The following is a 22,762-nucleotide window of genomic DNA, read 5'->3' on the forward strand; positions in this document are numbered from 1 at the left end:
CTTTTCCCCCTCCCTACTTTTTCCTTCCCTCCATGTCACCGTCTTCTTTAATTCTGTTATTCAGGGGTAAATGGATTGGTTTTACTTCTGTTTGTTCAATCTCCTATTCTTTAGGTCTGTTCTCTTTCTTTGTTCAATTCTGGAGTTGCACTGTAGGTTGGAGGTGGTCCTTTTTGCAGTTTTGAGATTTACTTAAGGGGAGAGCTCTTATTCAAAAATCTGTCTGCAGGTCCTGGTATTCACTGACAGGTGTGTAGATAATGTGGAACCCACTTCCCACTGTCCTGGAAACTGTCCATGCAGTGGGGCTGTAGGTTTACTCCCTGAAATAAAATGTGGTTAGTAGAGGGGAGAGAATGTAGCAGATAGTTGGTTGAAGTGGGGAGTGGAGAGATAGAGGAGTAAGGGGGGAAACAAACGAGTGTGCCAAGAAATAGAGAGAGAGGCCTATACTGAAACAGATAAAAACAATAGACCACAGCTACAGATGAACCAACTCTCATACAAAAAAATAAACTAAAAATAAAACATATAGTGATGCTAACATACAAGCTAACCAATCACCTTGTTAGTGTGCTGTTCCTCCATACAAAAATATGGTTTACAGAGAGAAGAAGAGGGAAGAAGAGCAAAAGGAAAAAAGAAAAAAGGGAACAATACAGTAAGAATAGAATTAAGTCATTAAACTAATAGAATCAATGAAGCACACTCTGAGACATTTCGTTTAAGTCCAATGTCCTTTCAGGTCTGATTTCTAGTTTTCTTTTCAAGCTGGTAAATTAGTTTGCAGTTAGGGTCAGTTGCCCCTGGTCTGCTGTGAAGGACAGTTCAGATTACCCTCCATTCAGCACTCTGGTCTATGTCTTTATCAAGCTTGTTTCTCCCGTTTTGGTGTTGTTACCTTGAATCGCCAGCTGGTGCTATCTCAGCTGCTCGCCCCAGAAGGTGTGGGGCTGGACAGGAACAAGATGGCTGCCTGCCTCAGGGCAGGCAACAGGAGCCTTACAGTGGGCGGGCAGGACAGTCTTGGTCGCAGGAGAGGTGGTAACGATCCCAGCAGATCTTCCCTGAAGGGGTTTGATGTGGATCATCTCGGGCCTGGGTGGTGTGATGTGCTACAGCTGTCATTGCGGTGGCGGTGGCAGCGGCGGCGGGGTAAGGGGCTGCGGCAGCGGCGGCACTATTTGCACCACAGTGACTGTCCAGTCCGTTGCAATGTCCCAGCGGTGGCAACAGCCAAGCTCAGTATCAGGTATCTTTTTTTATAGAGTAATTTGAGTTCTTCGGGGTATATTCCCAGTAGGGGGACTGCGGGGTCATATGGGAGGTTGATTTTTAGAGCTTTTAGGAATCGCCACACTGCTTTCCACAGAGGTCGCACTAGTTTACTCTCCCACCAACAGTGTAGAAGTGTTTCCTTTTCGCCACACCCTCTCCAGCAGCTGTTATTTTTTGAGTAGCTGATAATTGCCATTCTGACTGGAGTTAGGTGGTATCTCAGTGTGGTTTTGATTTGCATCTCCCTGATGATTAATGAGGTTGAACATTTCTTCATGTGTTTGTCGGCTGCTCGGATGTCCTCTTTTGTGAAGTGTCTGTTCATATTTTTTGCCCATTTGATAATGGGGTTGTTTGTTTTTTTTCTCAGCATGTTTTAGTTCTTTGTAGATCCAGGATGTTAAGCCTTTGTCAGACCTGGTGTTGGCAAATACTTTTTCCCAGTCTGTAGGCTGTCTCCCTGCTCTCTTGATGGTTTCTTTGGCCTTGCAGAAGCTTGTCAGTTTAATAAGGTCCCACTTGTCTATCTTCTTTCTTATGACCTGTGGGTTTCAGGTTTTGTTCAGGAATTGGATGCCAGTTCCGATTTCCATGAGGGTATTTCCTTCCTTTTCTAAGGTTCTTATGGTTTGAGGTTTTACATTTAGGTCTCTGATCCATTTGGAGTTAACCTTTGTGCATGGAGATAGATAGGGGTCCTGTTTCAATCTTCTGCATGTGGTCAGCCAGTTTTCCCAGCACCATTTACTGAATAGGTTCTTCTCTCCCCAGTGGTAGGTGGTGGAGGGTTTGTCGAAGATGAGTTGGTTGAGAAATTGAGGTTTTGCTTCTGGAATCTCAATTCTATTCCATTGATTTATATGCTTGTTTCTATACCAATACCAAGCTGTTTAGATGATTGTAGCTTTATAGTAAAGTTTGAAGTCTGGTATTGTGATACCAACTGCTTTGTTTTTTTTGCTGAGGATTGTTCTGGCTATTCTTGGACATTTGTGTTTCCATATGAATTCCTGTGTTGTCTTTTCTAGGTCTGAGAAGAATGTTGCTGGTAATTTAATGGATATTGCATTGAATTTGTAGATTGCCTTAGGTAAGACGGACATCTTCACAATGTTGATTCTTCCAATCCATGAGCATGGGATATTTTTCCACTTGTTTGTGTCATCTTTGATTTCTTTGAGCAGTGTTTTGTAATTTTCATTGTAAAAGTCTTTCAAGTCTCTGGTTAGGAAGATGTCAAGGTATTTCATTTTTTTTGTGGCTATGGTGAATGGAACTGTGTTTTTTATTTGGGTTTCTGTTTGTTTATTATTGGTGTAAAGAAATGCGATTGTCTTTTGTACATTTATTTTATATCATGAGACTTTGCCAAAGTCCTTTATCAGTGTAAGGAGGTTTTTGACAGATTCTCTTGGGTTTTCAAGGTACACAATCTATCATCTGCAAAGAGAGATAATTTGACTTCCTCTTTTCCTATTTGGATACCCCTGATTGCCTCCTCTTCTCTGCTTGCTCGAGCCAGGACTTCCAATACTATGTTGAACAGGAGGGGTGAGAGTGGGCATCCTTGTCTTGTTCCAATTTTCAGGGGAAATGGTTCCAATTTTTGTCCATTCAGGAGTATGCTGGCTGTGGGTTTCTCGTAGATGACTTTTACTATTTTGAAGTATGTTCCCCGTTTGCCTAGATGTTCAAGGGTTTTTATCAAGAAGGGGTGCTGGATTTTATCAAAAGCTTTTTCTGCATCTAATGATATAATCATGTAGGTTTTTTTGATATCTGTTGATGTATTTAATTACATTTATGGTTTTACGAATGTTGAACCAGACTTGCATCCCAGGAGTGAAGCCAATTTGGTCATGATGGATGATTTTTGCGATGTATTGCTGAATTCGGTTTGCTAGGATCTTGTTGAGAATTTTAGCATCTATGTTCATCAAACATATTGGCCTGTAGTTCTCTTTCTTTGTTGAATCTTTACCTGGCTTGGGTATTAATGTGATGTTGGCTTTGTAAAATGATTTGGGGAGAGTTCCATCTTTTTAATTGAATTTGGGTAGATTTTATTCTTTTATGCTAATGCTGAGTTTTAAAAATCATATAAAAAATAGAAAATACACTTAATTGACAAGAGTTTACATTCATCTCCTATTTATGTATTTATTTATTTATTTATTTTTTGAGTTGGAGTCTCACTCTGTCACCCAGACTGGAGTGCAGAGGCTGCTCCCGGCCACCACAGCCTCTACCTGCTGGGCTCTGGCAATCCTTCTGCCTCAACCTTCCAAGTAGCTGGAACTACAGGCGCGCACTACCACACCTGACTAATTTTTGATTTGTAGATATAAGGTCTCGCCAAACTGCCCAGGCGGGTCTTGAACCCGTGGGCTCAGGCAATCCACTCACCTCAACCTCCCAAAGCATGGGTTTACAGGCTGAGCCACCGAGCCCAGCTCACCTCCATTTTTAATTTCAGTCTGAACACAGTAACAACCCGCATCTGTATAAATAGTGAGACGTTGTCAGGATATACGATAAGGCACCGAAGATTTTGTCTAACACTTGGGTATCAGATGTCTTGGGAGATGTTGACCCATCTTCTTGTGAGCCCATGGCATCTTGCTCCCCATTAATTATCATCCAAAGTGATCATTAGTCTTTGAAAAATTCTCAAGATTGAAAATTTTTCTTGAAAATTAATACGTGAGTTCATTACTCTGTTTGGACCAATAAATAATCTTGCAATATGTCAACAGTTCTTGATGGAAACAAGGTTATGAGTTACTAAAGATCAATTTTAGGATACTTAGGATGTGTTATCATGAGCCTGAGCTATTTATTAATCAGTGGTGGCTTATTTTAAATTCTTAGGATTTTCTGTCCTTTATCTTTATTAGTCTATTATTCTTCCCTACAGTATATGTACCCACTTAACAGCCAGCTAGTGTAATTTTTAATCATTCTGTCTAGTCATGATCTGTATTTAGATTATAGTATGATTGACAGAGGCTTTAGTATATTGGTTATTTCAGATGCGGACAGCGAGATAGTCCATCTGATTGTTTTGCTCTCTAAAAATAATAAATGTGTAACATAATAAGTAATACATCTGATTGTTTTGTGTTCTAACAATAATAATAAGTGAGGCTTTTGGAAATAGAATGTTACTGCTGCATACCAACACTAGAATACCCTTGAGAGGAATTTATCACTATTTTTTTTGTACAAAAGATGTCAAGTATTTTCCAGCACTGTTTCTGAATATGTTACTTCAGGAGAAGTTCCTGAAAGTGGCAGGAAGTACCATCTAGCATGACTAATGACACCCAACAGAGCAAATGCCATCACATGTCACTGACAACCCTGCCTAAATGTTCTTCCTAGTTCACACCAATAAACTCTTCCCCTTTGATTTCTCCACTGGGTAACAGTAAGAGCAAGGCAGAGAAAATTTTCCTTGTATGAATAAATACTTAAACTACACATATAATATCAAGTGAGGCCATCTATTAGCTTGAAATTCTTGGAGAGAGACAACAAATACAAATTACTGGCTTTAACTTCAAAGTCAGAGAGTTCAGTTCATAACTTTTAGGTGAAAACAGAGAATCATTTAAGTATAACACCCAATATTGACGTTGAAGCAAAGGAGAACATATTTGCATTTCCAAGCTCACATGACAGAAAGTCTTGCCATTGAGAAAAAAAAAATCAAGAGTTTAAGAACGATTTTTCATGACATCGTCTATAGAGTATCCCAAAGAATGAACTACAAATACACATTTTACCATGTTAATATGCCTGTTTAAAGGTTAATTATATTCTACAGTATTTGTGATTAGCCAGAAAATGAATGGACACGAAGTCAAGTTGAAGAAAATAGAAATCAGAAGTCATTCTGAGAATATTCTTGTGGAAGAATGGGTAGTGAATGCCTATTTCCTTTCCACATCCATCTATCTATAACAGAATTCCCATAATAAGCCTGCTTACTTTGTCATCTCCTCTCCCAGATTCTCTTTCTTGGAGCTTGATAAGATGATAGAGGTATAAAGCCTGCGTGTTGGGTAGCTTGATCCGCTTGTCAGAGGCTTATGCCATGCTTAGAGCAGGAATCTATAACTTTTTGAGTTTGTAAACTGATCGTTCATTTGTTCATTCTATAATCTTGAATAACTTCCAGGATCCACTGATCATTGAAAGAGGATGATGAAGCACTCTCTAATTTCTCAGTTTCTAAGCAGTGAGTCACTTACACATATAGTGAGTGTTTACATTTGCCATTAATATGGTAAGAACTGGATGTATAAATGTAGTCTAAACGTCTCTGCAATCTCCTGCACATGGGACACGGCCAATTTTAATTCCAATTTCAGTTGAGAAATCCTTCTAATAATTTCCAATATTTTCTCCTCATTTTTTTGACTTTGCAGTTGTGCGTCAGTGAATACTTATTCTTTAAGACCGACAACAACAAACAGACCGGCATATGTCCTGTTGCAATTTTCCATGAGAAATGAAATCATACTTAGAATTTTCTAACTTTAAAAACTTTCATGGAAACTTGAAGAATGATGTGGAAAGGTTGCCTTATACACTTCCACTTCTATTTTCTTCCATCTTTTTGGCTCTCTCTCATTCTTCATTCCGTGGAAGAACTGTTCTTCCACTTGACCTTTCTCACCGTTTGTCCCTAAAGCTGTAAAAATTCACCTCTTTGGGTGCTTATTCTGCATGAATCAGCTTCAATGATTAAGGTTACTTCTATAGAAATAACTATATCGATGCCTTCAAGGGTAGACAAAGTACTTGACCAACAATTGATAATGCGGTTAAGTAAAAGTCATAAATGTAGACAAGATTTTGGGGCAATTCAGATTTCCAAATTTAACTCAAAATAAACAGAAAATGTACATAGATTAGAGATAAGATACTTGAATAAAAGAAGATTAAAGGTAGTAATATATCTACCCCTAAATTAACATCAGGTTCTAAGAGCATCTCATGTTTTACCAGGTTTTCAAGAAACCGTAATCTCTATTTTATAAAATTTGCTCCGGACTATAGAAATTAATGGTAAATGTAAAAATTAAAATACCTTAAATTATTCTGCAAGGCTACCATAACTGACATCACAATTGAAAAATAATTGAATTCACAAAAAGCTTCATTTTCTTTACACTTTGGGGACATTGATTTTTAACAATTTTTTTCTTGAATCTATTATGAAAAATATATTTTTTGTGATGTTTGCTCATTTCATATGTTTTCAAAATTGTTACCATATTATCATTAATTTCATGTACTTATTATCTTCTTAATTTTATAGAAGTATCAGATGCATATAAAATATGTGCAAAACACTTGTAAACTAGATTAATTTTCACAAAAATAAATACAAATAAAAGTGGTACTCAGTAAAAGTAATATAATTTTATCAAATATCAGACGTTTCCTACATTCTCCTTGAAAAAACTATGTTAAAGTAACCACAATCAAAGGCTATTTTTACCTTGTTTTGAACTTTATATAAACGGAGTCATATAGGTATAAACTTTATGTCTAGCATTTCCTAAGGTAAGGATTTATCTATGTTATAGCATGTAGTTATAATTTATTTATTTTTGTTAGTGTGTAGTATTCCATTGTGTGAATACTATAAATATCACAGTGTATTTATTCACTCTGTTTTTGATAGATATCTGAGTTGCTTCCAGTTTGGGCTATTTCTTAAATGGAAGAAAATTAAAAGGGAATTGAATGTCTATCCTTAAAAAAGCATTAGATTCAAATAATTTAGGGAATGAGTTCCACTAGCCTTTTAAAAACTCATAATTTCTATTTTATATAAACTGCTCCAGAAGGTTCTTATACACACCTTTTGGAATTACTAGATCACAGGTATGAACATGTTCAAACGTTTGTCTAAACTAGTTGTACCAACTTCAGTTCTCATCAGCACACTTGTAATACATTCCATTACATACTTGGCACACTAAGTCTTTACATTATAACCATTCTGATGGTGTATGGTTGTGCCTCACTATGGTTTAATTATTTATGATTAAAGATATTAATCCCTTTGTATATATTTACTGGCCATTTGAATGTCTTTTATGATGTGTATATTTAAATCTTTAGTCCATCTTCCTTCTTCATGTTAAATTTTAAAAAATATATTTTAGATGCAAATCTTTTATCACATATATACATGGCAAATATCTTTGTTCACTCTTTGGTTTGCTCTTTCACTGTCTCAAATGGTATCTTTGAGTAATCAAATTTCTTGTTCATTTTAATTTGACCAATTTATTATTATTTTTTCCATTATGGTTTTTCTATTTTTGTGATTTTTCTTAAAATATATTTTTATAACACCAGGTTTTAAAGACATTCTCCTGTTTTCCTCTGATAGTTTTATTGTTTTACCTTTCTTTGTTTAATATATATAATCCACTTGAAATTGTCTCTGTGTATGTGTACATAGAAGGTATGAGATGTTGTCAAGATTTAATTTTCTTATGTGATATTAAATTTTTCCTGTACCATTTATTGAAAAGACCATTCTTTTACATTTTCCCTGCAGTGGTAGCTTTTTTCTTAAAGCAAGTTACTATAAGTAAATGGGTCTGTTGCTGAACTCTTTATTCTGTGATATCTGTTTTGTTGACCATGCTACCTTAATTTCTGTTCTTTAAAAATAAATAGGATATTTGACTGTAAGAGTTCTTAAGCATTGGTCTCTTTCAATATTGTCTTGGCTCTTGGCCTTTTTCATTTTTGTATAAACTTTAGGATCATTTTATCAGTTTATAAAAACACACATATACCCTACCCTGTGGGATTTAAATTGTAATAAATTTATTCTATAGGTCAATCTGTGGAGAATGGAATCTTTTTTTTTTCCAATATTGAATCTTCCAAGAACAAAATCATGAACTTCACAGCAACCTGGATGGAATTAGTCTTTAATACTGAGTGATTTTTCACAGAAACAAAGAACTGAGTATCACGTGTTCTCACTCAAGTGGACCTTGAACAACTATGGTAATACTATAAGAAAAGGATTGACAGCAGCGGGAAACTGCAGGGGGCGGGCAGTGAGCGGGGAGATGAGATTGACAGTAGTGGAAATCTGCCTGGGGAAGGGGGGCACACTTCATCAACAAAGGTACCTGCCCAATGAATATTTGCATGCCTAACCCTGAATTGTAGCCCACAATTTTAAAATAAAAAAATTAAAAGTTAAAAAAATATTAAATCTTCCAGAGACATGATATATTTCTTTGTTTATTTAGATATTTTTAAATTTCTTAACATTATGTTCACTAATTGATAGTGTACAACATGTGATATTTATTCTCATCTACTTAATTTTGTCATGCTATTGTACATTTTACTATTGTTATTTGTTGCTGGTATATAGAAATCTAATTGGTCTTATATCTTTATATCTTTTCACTTTATATTTTAGCTGTAGTCACTTTTTTTCATATATAATATTGCTTATTTCTAGTGTATCTTTTTTTCTCAATTAGTCTTGGCAACAATTGTGAATTTGTTAGGTTTCTCAAAGAACCAGCTTTTGACTTTCTTGATCTTCCTTGTTATAGTTTTTTCTTTTAATTTATTTATTTCTACTTATACTTTTAGTATCTCTTACCACTCTTTCCCCTGACTTTATTCTGGTATTATTTTTAAATTCTTAAGATGGATGCTTAACTTGTTCATTTTAGGATTTTTTCTTTTCTCATATAAATATTTTAAGACTATACATTTTTATTGAAGTTCTACTCTTGAGGCATCATTACAAAATTTTTTACATAATATATTTGTTATCATATATATATGAGTGCTTACACACTTATGAAATTAGAATTTCCCCTCTGCCCCATGACTTATTTAGAAGTGTGTTTTTAAATTTCCAAATACGAGTGTATTTTCTATTTAACATTTTTTGTTAACTTCTAAGTTGCATGTGGACAGATATGATCTAAATAATAACTCTTATTGGTTTTTACAATTCAGAAAGGATAGTGATAATCTGAACAACACAATTAACTAACTTGACCTACCAGATATGTAGATTGTTCTCTCACCTATGATTAAAGATGCATGATTAAATAATACACATTTCTCAAGTACAGAATAGTAAAACTGTATAAACTCAGGCAAATCATACACCACTTATGAAAGTAAATGTTGGTATCCTCTTTCTTTTGGTGTTGACTTGGTAGCACATATAAAAATTCTATGTATGCAAACTCTCCACATTCACAGTTCTGTTTCTAGGAGTATGTCCTCGGAATATTCACTCAAGCACACACAAATGCATATGCTATACAATAAAACTCATTATGTTATTGTTTAAAAGCAGTCTAAATGGTCTAAATGTTCTTCAGCTGAAAATTTTTTAAAAAAATTATAACACACACATATTATAAAGGGTGTCCTGCTAGAATATAAGATCCATAGGAGAAGGGACTTGGAACATTTTATTTAGTCTTCTATCCTCAGTTCTTAGCATAAATCATGATACATAATATGCACTCTAAGGTTACTTCTGGAACATTTAATAAAATAATGCATTTGTTTAAACTACTGAGGTATCACTATGAAATGATGGAGTGTGTGTTCTGAAACCATGCTATGTTTTAATCCCACCTCTACTGCTTCTTCCTGACTATGGAATTTTGAGGAAGCAATTTAATCTCTCTATTCCTCTGTCTTCTATCTGTGTTTAACTGTTTTGTAAATAGCATAGGCTGCCCTAGCAACAATAATTGGAGATAAATGAAAATAAGTCTGTGGTCTTAGCTCTTCCACCTCCCTGTTTCATGTCTTTTTTGCAAGGAGATTAAGATCCAGGACAAAAAAGAAAAATATTTGAACAGAGTGTATGATAATCTTGTTTCCTTCTCTTCCTTGGAAGATCACCATTCTATACATACAGCGGAATATTAAACTCTTTTTTATGGTGGTCTGCTTTCTTCATGAAGTTGTACTGCTTTTAAAACAAATAATAAAATAAATTTTTGATGCATTTCTGCTTCTCCACGACTAATAAGATTCCCAATGTTTTAGAAACATGTCTGCTCACTCCTTTTCCCTGTGATTACCTCATGAGGGCTCTTGAAGAACCAGCCAGTCATCTGGAAATGAATGTAAAGTACTCAGTCCTGTGACAATCTGAAGGTAAGGACCCTTTTCTTGGCTGATCAAAGGTATGCTGTCTTAATAAACACCCATAACTCCTGGATGAGCAGTTTTAAACAATCATTAATTTGATGTTCTAGCTAGTTGACAGAGGTTAGCTGATTTTTAAATTTTTTTTCATTCAAAGAATTGTTTGAAGCAATAATTCATTATTCAGCAACTTTTTATAAAATTCAATACAAGTTCAGGGAACTAGACAAGGCCTACTATCTTAAAATTGGCTATTATGTCACCATTGTCATTTTTATAGCTCTCAGAAGGGCCCTAAATATTTTTGGATATGTTACATAAGTGATTTACAACACTTGCTACAAAATAGTCAATAAAATTTTGAAATACGTAGTGTGAAATTTTCAGTATTCATCTATAAACTGAATTATATTCTTATAGATATATTGAAACAAAAAAGTGTAATAAACTATCAGCCAAGGTCAGTAACATCTCAAGAATGAAGAAGCAATAGGGATTTTCTCTTTGTTACCAAGAGAAGTCTCTTTGGATTTAATTTTCTCAACATGCAATTGACAACATTGACATTTCCCGAAAGCTTCCTTTGTGTTGAGGAATAATACAGATATGATAATTTATTATAATTCATCAAGTAAAAAATAATCAAGCTATCATTTACTAGCAAATCGTAGGTTAAGAAGAAATGTGATTGAATGATAAAAAGAAAGAAAAACAGACAGAAAAGGAAGGAAAGGGAAGGAAAGAGGGAGGCAAGGAAGGAAGAAATGTGACAAAGAATCTTGTCAATGGTTTGTCAGAGATTGTATCTTAACCTGAACTATTGTGGGGATTTCCTGACACTGCTACATCTAATGTGAAAGTCAGAATAAAAGTCTGACTTCTTTCACACACACACACACACACACACACTCACACGTACACACACACACACACATACACATATATCTACACAGTAAAGAAAGCAATTACCTAAATACTTTAATTCAGCACTACCATTAAATGAAGAAGATATTTAGTGAAAAGGAATTTCTTCCTGAATTGTCCACACTCATTTTCCTAAAGGGAGTTGGGGGGCAGGAATTGACAAACCACCCAATGGGTAGCATACTCACTACTGGGGTGACAGGCTCAACAGAAGTCCAAGCCTCACCATCACACAATACACCTATGTAACAAACGTGCACACGTACCCCTTGAATCTAAAATTAAAAAAAAATAGTTGTCATTGAAAACAACTAAAAGCAAAGTAACAAAGAAATTCAGGACATTTGGGGAAATATTTTAGTAAGGGAATAGATCAATTTCCTATTGCTGTTGTAGTAATGATTCATGCTTATCCCATACACAAAATAAATTCACTTCATCCCCAAGTCTTTAAAAGTCTCAACCCGGTGAGTGGATTGCCTGAGCCTGTGGGTTCGAGACCCGCCTGGGCAGCGAGACCTCATCTCTACCATAAATCAAAAAATCAGCCGGGTGTGGTAGCGCACTCCTGTAATTCCGGCTACTCGGAAGGATCGCTGGAGCCCAGCAGCTCGAAGCTGCGGTGGCCGGAAGCGGCCACTGCACTCCAGTCTGGGTGACAGAGTGAGACTCCGACTCAAAAAAAAAAAAAAAAAGTCTCAACTCACTAAAGCATCAACCCAGAAGTTCTAAATCTAACCATATATATATTTCCTAAATTAGGTATAAATGAGACTCTGGATATATTTCATCCTTACACAAATTTCTCTCCATTGTGAACCATTACACTCAAGACAAGTTATCTGCTCCAAAAGGACAGTGATGGGCAGGCATAGAATAACATTTATATATATTTTCATCCTACAAAAGAGAAAATGAAAGGAGGAAAAAAAGAGTCTTGGAGTAGATCAAGGACCTAAATGCAAAACCTCAAACTATAAGAACCTAGCCAGGCTTGGTGACTCAGCCTGTAATCCCGCGCCTTTGGGAGGCTGAGGTGAGTGGATTGCCTGAGCCCATGGGTTCGAGACCTGCCTGGGCAGGCGAGACCTCACCTCTACAATAAATCAAAGAATTAGCCGGGTGTGGTGGTGCGCGCCTGTAGTTCCAGCTACGTGGAAGGCTGAAGCAGAAGGATCGCTGGAGTCTAGCAGTTCGAGGCTGCGGTGGCAGGGAGCGTCCGCTGTACTCCAGTCTGGGCAAAAGAGTGAGACTCCAACTCAAAAAACAAAAAAACTAAAAGAACCTTAGAAAATGTAGGAGACACCCTTATGGCAACCAATTCCTGATCAAAAATGTAGGAGACACCCTTATGGCAACCAATTCCTGATCAAAACTCCAAATACCCATGCCATAAGAGATAAGATAGACAAGTGGGACCTCATCAAACTGATAAGCTTCTGCAGAGCAAAAGAAACCATCAAGAGAGTGGGGAGATAGTCCACAGAATGGGAAAAATATTTGCCAACTGTGTGTCTGACAAAGGCCTAACATCTAGAATCTGCAAGGAACTCAAACATGCCTGAAAGAAAATAATGAACAGCCCTATTAAAAAGTGGGCAAAAAAAGACATACGAGCAGCCAATAAATATATGAAAAAATTCTCAACCTCACTAGTCACCAAAGAAATGCAAATTAAAACCACACCGAGATACCACCTAATTCCAGTCAGGATGACCATCATCAATAACTCAAAAAACAACAGATGCTGGAGAGGATGCCAGGAAAAGGGAATGCTTCTACACTGTTGGTGGGAGTGTAAACTAGTACAACCTCTGTGGGAAACAGTTTGGCAATTCCTAAAAGTTGTAAAAAATGACCTTCCCTGTAATCCCCCATCCAAGAATATACCTAGAGGAACTCAAGTCACTCTATGAAAAAGATACCAGCACACACGTTTATTGCAGCATTATTCACAATAGCAAAAACATGAAAACCAATTGTGTTGCCCATTGAAAGAGGCCTGGATAAAAAAAAGTTCTACATATACATGATGGAATATTACAGAGCCATAAAGAAGGACAAAATTATGAACTTCACAGCAACTTGGATGGACTTAGAGCCTATAATATTCAGTGATCTATCACAGAAACAAAGACATGAGTACCACATGTTCTCACGAGCAAATCCTGAACTATAAGAAAGGGATTGGTAGTAGTGGGAAACTATCGGTCAGCGGGGGCCACATCTGATCAATAAGGGTACCTGATCTCAAATCAGGTGAAGTGGGGACCAAAGTGAGGCCCAAACTTTACCTACACAATGACCATTAGTATACCTAACCCTGAATTGTACCCCAAATCTTAAAAAAAATATTCAATTGGGCAAACCCTGTTAGGCTTAAGACCTGAAATAATCCTCTGTGGCCCATGAATCTTCACTTTGGGCCCGAGTTTCTATCCTCTAGGCCTGAAGTTCTGCCCGTAGAACTTTTCATAAAGGATATCATGAATTTGAAGCTGAGTAGTTTTATGAACCTGTTTCCTGCCTGTCTGACAACTTTCTTTAAATTCATCCTTTCTCTGTTCCTTTTTAGTCTAAGCAGACAATGTTTCTGCTGGCATGACATCCTCAAGAAACTTGTGGATCTCCGGTTGTATCTTAGGGATTAATTCCATTGAACAAGATATTTCTCTACAGATCTTTTCTAGATACGTTTGTCTCTATTTTTGGCTTCTGTTGAGTTGATTGAGGGGACCTATGATTTCATACAGTTAATCACTTTAAAGAGTCCTCTCTGTGACTAAATACAGTTGCCTTTTGTCTCTTCCAAGGACCTAGCAAAAGGCTGTACAGAAATGCACTTGGCGTCTCTCTAAATGAACGTTCCTTCCTGACAGCGAACGTCCTAATTTTTCTGTCTGTTACAATCTGGATGGGCTAAACATTTCGCAAACCATTATGTCCTGTTTTCCTTTGGCTCAATGGCTCTTCTTTGAATTTATCACTTTTTTTTTCAATTTACAAAAAGCAGCAAAGAGAAACCAGGTTTCTCCTTGAACATTTTGCTTGGACATTGCCTCAACTAAATATCTTAGTTTATTGTTTGTATTTTTTAAAATAAAACCGTATGACCTATTTTCACTAAGCTATCTACCACTGTGTAACTGCCATGCCCTTTCTATCACTTTTCAGTGACATGTTGCCATTTCTTTCTGAGCTCGTAGCAGCAGCCCCTTTGACATCACATTTCTATCAACAGTTCTTATAAAAATTTAAATATTCTCTGTGATGTGTGTTTTTTCTATCATGCCCCACTTCCTTCTGAGCCTTCACTGGCAGCACCTTTAATATGCACTTTTCTACCAACAGTCGAAGGAATCTTGCCTTCTCTTCAAAATTCTTCAGCCTCCTAATCATTCCCCAATTCCCAATCCACATTCACATTTTTAGGCATCTCATTTTCAGGTACCAAAATCTGTATTCACTTTTTATTTATAACAGATTACCATAGACTTAGTGCCATAAAACAACACAAATCTATTATTTTATGGTTCTGGAGGTTGGAAGCTTGACATGAGTCTTTTGGGACTAACATCAGGGTGCTGACAGGTTTGGTTCCTTCTGGAGGCCCTGAGGGGAGAATATTTCATCGCTCTTTTCAGTTTCTAGAGGCTACCCATGTTCCTTTCTTACATCACTCCAACCCCTTTCTTCCATCGCCACTTATCCTACTATTCATTCTGATCTCCTGTCTCCCTCCTGTCTACTCAGATAATCCAGAATAATCTCCCCATCTCAAAATCCTTAACTTAATCACATCTGCAAAGCCCATTTTGCCATGTAAGGTTAGAATGTGGATATCTTTGGAAGCACTTAAAGAACACAGATTTTTTTTCTCCAAATGATTCAAATTATGTTGTCAGTCCTCTATTTTCAACATTGATTTATTCACGGGTCTTTTTATTTAATCCATTAGCATCTAATAACTATCTCTTCTGGACCAGGCATTGTATCATGGGTTAACAGAGAGGGCTACTGGGTTTTCTGTCCTCACAGTCCAGCAGAGGAGAGAGTGGCAATACAATACTGTAAGTGCAATAATGGAGGAAAACCAGAATTTAAGATCAGAAGGAATCAATATCTTAGCCTATGTTCACCACTAAGTGAAATGACACAAATTTGTCAGGTATGTTTCAAAATATCGACCAACTTACAGTCATCCTTTGTGAGTCTCAGGTGAAGACAGCCTGCCTGAAAATTCATATTCTCCTTATCATGATTTGGGGCTATATAGGATCATTTAAACTTGAATTTTTCTTTAGCAAGAATTATTTTATGCCTTTATCACACAATTTTTATACCCTGGACTCTCCTGGTCCCCAGCAATGGCCAGTAAATTTCTAGAAGCATTAACAATGCTTGCTAAAGTTTCCTCAAAATTAATTTAATTAAAATTGTATTTGAGTTTTAAATAAAGGCTGCTTGAAAAATATCATTCCTGCCGTTACAGGTGGGTTTTGGGAAGAGTGTTAATGAGATTCTTGTTAGTTTATTTACTTCCACTTTAGCTCATGATCAGAGAAAGTAAGCTCTCATAAGGTGCGAAATGGAGAAATGATATCAGAAGAGAAGACAGCACTCATTAGGACTAGAGAAGTGATCAAGAGAGGTTTTTATTTACCTCTTAGTATCCTTTATAGAGCCTTGATAGCCGCATCCTCCCTTAAAACTTTAATAACCCAATTACGCTGTTTGGCATGGATGCTGGTTGCTATCCATTTTATACTTGCTAACAATTTATGAGTAGCAAGCTCAGTCCTAAAATCTGCAGTCCAGTAGCAATGTCAGTCTTAAAAGAAATACTGGCCTTGAGGTGCTATAGAGGCTGTAAAAGAGCCAGGATTGTCTAGTCTTGACACTTTTTAATACGGCAATTAACAGGGCAGCCTTGGACACAAGCTCTGCTCCTGGCTCAGAAAACGACACTATCACCACTACTAAAGCATTGTCCTGTAATAGACAGACTGTGCTGGTGTGGAATCTGCTCATCGACAATCTGCTGTGTTTCCAGAAGGCTGGGATAAAATTTATCCTTTCACTGTGGACCAAATTCACGGATCACAGGGTTTGCTGAGCAAATGGGTAGAGTAAACATTAGCAGTGTTTATCTGCCTTAGGGGGTAAAAACCAACAAATTAATTTCAATCTCTTTAGCAGATGCCTTAGCATTCCCACAATGAGTGTGACAGCTATAAATGTCTCTTATTTATCAGTTAAAGCATTTCAGAGATCCTCTAAAGTCCACAACCTATAAATCACGTCTCCCTTCCCTACTGACCAGGTAGAAAGCCCTACTTAATGTTATTTTCTCCATTATATTCCTTATGGCCCTACCATTTATTGAGAATGTACCATATGCCAGGCACTCTAACGAGTGCTTTATTTAAATGCTCTCCTTCACTTAATTTGACTCCTGTTGTATGAAAAGTTTCCAACTCCAGCATCAGTTCACCGTGCTCTTAGCCTGCTCAATTCAAGCTCAAACTTCAGAAGCTATTGTCTTCACAATCTTAGCCTTCCCAGCATCCTTGAGGCTTCATTTATGCTCTCAGATATCCTGACACTTGTCAGGGAAGAAGTCTTTATAGAATAGCCCCAAATTATGACATTCAATAACACAAAGTATAGGCAAGACATTGACCTACCTACGTTATGACTGAAGATAAGCTTGTGGGGTCTCTTGTTGTGGAATAGGCAGACAAATTTCACCACAGTAGAGGGGGTTAACTCCCTCACACTCTTGGGAAAACAGAACTCTGTGCAGCAGTTCTTTTTCTGTCTACACATTTTGGTACTTTCCACATTGGCAAGCCCCCTGCTGAGACAGAGCCCCAAGGATTCCACACTCTCCAATGTGGCCTCTCTCTTCTCTAGATTTCCAACAGTACTCCCTTTCTCCCTTCTATACCAGAGGCTTCATCACGCTCATTTTATTCCAAGAAACAGCACACGAAACATCCAGAAGTGCTTGATTTCCCTTGATCTGGGCCCCTAACCATTATTCACACACACACACCAAACGTGTTTATTTTACTTCAAGTGTAAGAAGGGTTTGGAATTTAGGGTAAAAGATGGGCCTAGTGGCTTCTACAGAAAAGATAGTGTTCAATTTTATGTTAAAAATCACAACAGGTTTGCATATGATTGGAAGAAAGTAGAGCACAATAGGTAAGCTGTGTGTGCTCTCAGATCACTCTGGCTGAGTTTGAATCCTGAATTTACCACTGACTAACTGAGTCACCTGGGGAGAAGTTGGTAAACTTTTTATGTTCAGGGTTAATGGTAAATATTTTTATGTTTGTGGGCTATACAGACTCTTTCACAACTCCTCAACTCTACCATTGTATCATGAAGACAACCATAGACATTATGCAAATGATTGAGTGTGGCTGTGTTCTAATAAAACTTTACTTAAAAACACAGGCAGTGGGCTAACGGTGGCCCATGGGCTGTAGTTTGCTAACACCTGACCAGGCTAAGTTACTTAACTTCTCTGAATCCTGTCTATAAACTAGAAACAATAAACCAACATAAATGCATGTAGATTACTTAGAAGCATACGTGGCACTCAAGAAATTATATTATTATTTATATTATCATTATTATTTTGATGTAATTGTATATCCAACTGATCTCCCTTAGTCTGCTCTTCTCTTTTTACTTTTTTTCATAGTCCATATCACCATCTATTTCATTATATCGTTTGTTTATTTGTTATGTCTGCTTTTTAGTTTTCTGTTTCCCCATTATACTATAAACCTCATGAGGGCAGGAATTAAACATAGGGAATGAAATAATCACAAACCTTGCAGGAAACCGGTCAAGAAAAACACGAGGAGGGGGACATCAATTTCCTGTGACTATCTTAGCTCCTGTACCTTACCAGATGTGAGGCGGAAGATGGCTCCATAGGAGCTAGTTACTTCCTTCTCCTAACCAAGAGGTGGTAAGACCAGGGATGGAACTAGGGAGAAAGGGATGAGGCATTTGTCTTTGGCATAAGAGTTCTGAGTAAGTCAGAACTCTGTAGTCAAGAGAAATGCTCTTTTAATGCAATATTCTGAAATGATCAAATCAGCAAACTGAAAAACGACCTATTTTTGTCAATAAATGTTAACTGGAAGGGACTTCTCCAATTCTGAGAGGCAACTTCTAGAAGGCAAGCAGCAGGGAGTTCTATAGGCCAGCTAACCTTTTTGTGATTCTCCTTAAATTCCACCAAGAAGCACCATCCAAATGACCCTGGTGCAATGGAAAAGGAAACCGGCCTGGAAAGTCAAAGACCCACATTCTAGTCTTGGCACTGTCATCATCCCTGTATGAGATTTACAGTTTCTATTCATCCATGAAGTTAGAAGTTTGAGCTTCATCATCTTCAAAGATTTTTTTTAATGTCTAAAATCCTACAAAATGGCAGGGCGTGGTGGCACACGCCTGTAAACTCAGCAATTTATGAGGCTGAGGTGGGAGAATTGCTTGAGCCCAGGAATTCAAGACACTTAGGCAACATCATGAGACCTTGTCTCTACAAACAAAATAAAAAAATTAGCCAAGTGGGGTGGCATTCTCTTGTAGTCCCACCTATTTGGGAGACTGAGGCTGAAGAATCAGCTGAGCCCTGGAGGTCGAGGCTGTGGTGACCCATGATCTTGCCGCTGCACTCCCATCTGGATGATAGAGTGAGACCTCAACTCAAAATAAATAAGTAAAATAAAATAAAATAAAATAAAATAAAATACTAGTGTAGTTAAAGCATACCCTGGGCCAGGCTTCAAATCTCTTATAGTACTGACCTCACTAACACCTCCTTGCAATAACCTCTGCTCCCCTTTTTGTGCAGAGAATCATGGTACATGCCAGAGTCTTTCTGATTTGGTTATCTAATTATGCAAGTCTTTTTATATACTATTCATACATCCTTCAGAGTAATGACAACTTGATATGGAGGCTCAGTCTTATTCCTCTCTGAAGGTGGGACTAAAGTGAATGCATATCAGATTTACAGGAATTCAAAGGAAAAATGTGGGAAGAAATTGCCCAAGTGGGTGAGACACTCCTTCAGACACTGTCTGAGTGAGACATTGCTTAACTCACATGAGTGATCCACACTTGGACGTCTACGGATTAATGTTAATTCACCACTATTCTAACTATGTATTAAGAAATATATTTAACTGGGCTCAGTAGCTCAGCCTGTAATCCCGCACCTTGGGAGGCTGAGGTGAGTGGATTGCCTGAGCCTGCGGGTTCAAGATCTACCTGGGCAACTTGGTGAGACCTCATCTGTACAATAAATCAAAAAATAGCCGGGTGTGGTAGCGCGTACCTGCAGTTCCAGGTACTTGGAAGGCTGAGGCGGAAGGATTGCCGGAGCCCAGCAGGTTGAGGCTGCGGTGGCTGGGAGCGGCCACTACGCTCCAGTCTGGGTGACAGAGTGAGACTCCAACTCAAAAAAAAAAAAGAAAGAAATGTATTTAACTAGAACAAAAACAGGGTAGACTGAAATCCTTTTCCTTGAGCATATCACTTTTTCTACACCAATAAGTGTATTTCTTCTTCAAATGTCTAATGAAGTTGACACTTACTAGATATGAATCTGAGCCATATATTTGTCTGTCTGTGCTAGTCTATGCTCCCTCTTTCACCCTATCACATACCCCCCCCCCCCACATAGGCAATCACTTACCTTATGTAAGCTTTTGAACTAACTGGCAGCAATCACAAGTTTTTACACTTATTCCTGCCACTGAAGAAATTTTCCACTCACTGTCCCATCTGGGCTCTGTTTGTCCACTCAGGAAACAACATGCCAATCTGAGACTGATGGCCAGGAAGGCACATACTTTGTACTACACTCAGTGCTAATCAACCAACAGCCACTCTGTTTAGCACCATTCATCATTAGCTCAGGAAATATCTCTTCCTTTCCACTCAAAATGATACCTGCTGGGTCATTAGTCTTCAGGCAATGTTCTGTCCCAAGCTAACCTCTTCCAGACAGATGTAGAGCCTGGCATCTTTTCTTTCTATGTTCACTCCCTCATCTTCTGCCTGCACCTTGGTCTTTCATCTTTATTCGATTCCTCCAGGCAGTCGATCGTCTCAAAGATGCTACAGTCATAAAATACTCAAGAAATTGTCCTGAAGAGCACGAATGATCAGTCGACCCACGTGACATAATATGCCACAGGTTCTCTGGGACTCTTTTGTTCTTGTTGTTGAAGGTTGTCTTTTCTTTGAATAAAACTTGATTATCAAATTATTCTTAAGGGCTATTTTCTCACCCAAAGAATGCTTTCCAAAGCAGGAATGCCTTTTATTATCTATAAAGATGGGTTTTTATTCTTTTTTAAGTATAAAAAACAGTATAAATTCTCTTTGCATTTGTAAAGCAATATTATAAAACTATAATAATTTATTTTAAAAATAACTATCTCTACCCTCAGTATCTGGATACGGGAATAATTTTACTAAGTATTCTTTTCCAATCTGAGTCTCTATGTCTCTGCCTATTTTTATTTTTTAAATTATTATTTTTAGTAAGATTACTTTTTTATTTCTTAAAATTATTAGTTAGGATATTATATATTTTTTCTTTTTTAATTTTTTTATTTTAAAGATGTGGGGTACAATTCAGGGTTAGGAATACAAATGTTCATTATGCAGGTACCCTTGTTGACAATGAGCACCCCCCCTTCCCCAGGCAGATTCCCACTACTGCCAATCCTGTTTCCTCATCACCCTCCTGGCAGTTTCCCACTACTGTCAATCATTCTCTTATAATATTATGATAATTGTTCAAGGTTCACTTATGAGTGAGACTATGTGATACTCAATTCTTTGTTTCTGTGAAAGATCACTCAGTATTATAGATTCTAAGTCCATCTAGGTTGCTGTGAAGTTCATGATTTTGTTCTTCTTTATGGCTGCATAATATTCCATCATGTATATGTACCACATTTTTTTTATCCAGTTCCTTTTTTGATGGGCAGCACAGTTGGTTCCATGTTCTTGCTACTGTGAACAATGCTGCAGTAAACATACGTGTGCAGATATCTTTTTTATAGAGTGATTTGAGTTCTTCCGGGTATATTCCCAGTAGGGGGATTTCTATGCCTATTTTTAAAGTTGCAGTATTTGTTATGGGCAAGTTTTTCTTACCTTCTGTCACAGGAATTTCTCTTTAAGAAGCCTCTAAAGGAACCATTTTTAATGACAGCTTAAAAACACTCTGGATGACTAGTCTGTGATAGTCATGCTTCATGTTATCCTTGTGTTGATGAAATTTCTCTGGGGGATGTGGACTTAACTTCTATTTTAACTTACTGTCTTCTCTATCTATGCCTACTGCAAAGGCTTTTTTAAAAAAATTCTTTGAAGTTCGGATTTCATGATAATCATGTGACTTTTTCCCCCCTTGTGTTCTCTCCACTTTTTCTTTCTTTCTTTTTTTTTTTGGCCTGTAATACAAAGATAAGACTGGAACAGCCATCCCACAATCACAAATCTACAAGCCTGAGGATGCTGTAAACACCCTAAGGATGTTAAAGGGGATGACAGAGAGAGCTGGGATTGTTGGGAAATCGCATCGATCCTGAACCACTTAACTCCAGATTTTATATAATGAAGACAAATCTCTTCTATTTTAAAACACTGTGTTTACATTTTTCTGTTATTTGCAACTTATTCTTTAATGACAGTTGATAAGTCATATGATTCCTGTTGACATACCTGCAGGAGTCAAATCACCAAAGAATTAAACTGTAACACTGCAGTGCCACTAACAATGACCTTAGTAATGATGCAGTATCAGCTCTCATGGGACTCTTGCTATGCCCGTTGGCTCTCCTTCTGAGATTCAGGAGGAAGACACTGAGATTGGAAATGCTTGTGCAAATTCTTCACTTCTGATGGCTCTCAATCAGATAAGCATTCTTAATGCCTTCTCCTTCTTACTGCCCAAAACCCACACTTGTTAAAATCAAGGTAGATGTAGTCAGGTGAGGGCAGTGGAGAGCAATTGTTGGGAGCATCTGATATTTTTTTCTTTATGTATGTATTTATTAAGAAAATGTGGAGTGCCAACTGAGAGTTGGAATCTGGGTTAGGCACTGGGACATCCAGATAGTGGACTAAGGAAATGTCTTAGTTGCAAATGAATTGAGTCACTGTAGAATGTAAGAGAGGGTACAATGCCATCATCACTAAGACACCTGGGGAGGAGGAACAAAAAAATGGAGATCCTTAATATGCAGCTGCCAAGGAAACAGAGAAGGGTGACTGTGGGTCCATAGTCTAAGGTAGATTAACAGAAAGAGCAAAGGATGATGGG

The sequence above is a fragment of the Carlito syrichta genome, unplaced genomic scaffold, assembly GCF_000164805.1.
Source record: "Carlito syrichta isolate Samal-C Ts95f unplaced genomic scaffold, Tarsius_syrichta-2.0.1 Scaffold314743, whole genome shotgun sequence".
Lineage (NCBI taxonomy): Eukaryota > Metazoa > Chordata > Mammalia > Primates > Tarsiidae > Carlito > Carlito syrichta.